General features: G+C 56.3%; 1 protein-coding gene across 3 annotated transcripts in view; it reads left to right on the top strand.

The window, feature by feature from the left end:
• Positions 1 to 1238, top strand: part of RNF220 (ring finger protein 220) — a 229704-nt gene that overhangs the window by 219944 nt on the left and 8522 nt on the right. The window lies entirely within an intron of this gene.

A 1238-nucleotide genomic window follows, 5' to 3' on the forward strand; every position in this document is an offset into this window, starting at 1 on the left:
TCTTTCCCTGGTGCTGCTTCCCTCTGGGTTGGGTGGAACCTTTGTGAGACCAGAGACCAGATGTGTAGGAGGGAGAAGGATCAGGAAGGAAGTGCTTTTCGAAATGGGCTTGAAAGGTGGAGAACATTCCAGATGGAGGGGAGAGCATGAGCGGGACACGGTGGCGTTTGAGGTGCAGTAAGTAGTCTGTCCGTATATGTGGAGCTTATGGAGTGAAGTGAGAGAAAGAGGGAAGGTGGAGAAGTGGGGGCATCCGGAGCTTAGCGGGTCTAACTGAGGAGCTGGGACTTGGTCGTGCGTGCAGAGGGGAGCTGCAGACACTGCTGGAGCAGGGGAAAGAAGGGTCACAGCTCTAAGGTGACAGGGTGAAGGAACAGGCGAGAGGCATGACAACCCGTTACATGTCTGTTGCCCTGATGAGCGTGTTAAGACCCTGGAAGTGGGAAGAATGAACAAGAAATTTCTGAGATCATCGGGCAGAACCCTGAGCTGCTTCACACCTCTGATTCCACTCAACCCAGATGCCACTGCTTTCAGCCCCTTTTGTCGCCAGCAGGGCTGTTCCACTGGCTCGTGAGATGTGGTCCGAGAGGGGGGCCACTGGGAGAAGACATGGGCGGGGAGGGAGAAGTAGCTTTGTGGTCACTGGCCCTGGGCCATCAGGACGGGCGGTCCTGGGAGTCAGACCACATGGCAGGTGAGCGGGCCTGGAGTAGCTTAAGCAACTCAGCGCCTTACGTCACCACCGCCGCCACTGGCCGAGAGCGCCTCTGGCTGTGCCAGATGCTCCTCGCTGAGGTCAGCTACCTGCCTGGCCCTTGGCCCTGCCTCCGCCCACCTGCTTGCCTCCATGGACTGCTTTGAGAAGCAGGTGTGCATGCTTGTCCTCCCTCGGCCATCCCTTCTTAATCCCTTTATAACTGCACTTGTCCAGGAATCTGGGCTGAGTGAGGTTGGGATGAATAATTAATGTCAGGCACTTCAGACACCAAATATTTGAACAGCTGCCTTGTGTTTTTGCTGGCAAGGACCTGATGGCCAAAACCAGGACGTTGGCTGGGGGTCCTGCTGTATGGCTCTGACAGGCCTTTGCCAGCCTACTCTCCCTTCTGGTAGACTTGTCAGGCTGGACCATGGGACATGGGATGCCCAGGTCCTGGGTGGGGGTGGCCTTGTAGACCTGAATGTCTCTGTCTTCTTCCTGCTCTTCTTAGACCTGGAAGACAGGTGTTCAGCAG

This window comes from Lipotes vexillifer, unplaced genomic scaffold (assembly GCF_000442215.2).
Source record: "Lipotes vexillifer unplaced genomic scaffold, Lipotes_vexillifer_v1.1 scaffold661, whole genome shotgun sequence".
Lineage (NCBI taxonomy): Eukaryota > Metazoa > Chordata > Mammalia > Artiodactyla > Lipotidae > Lipotes > Lipotes vexillifer.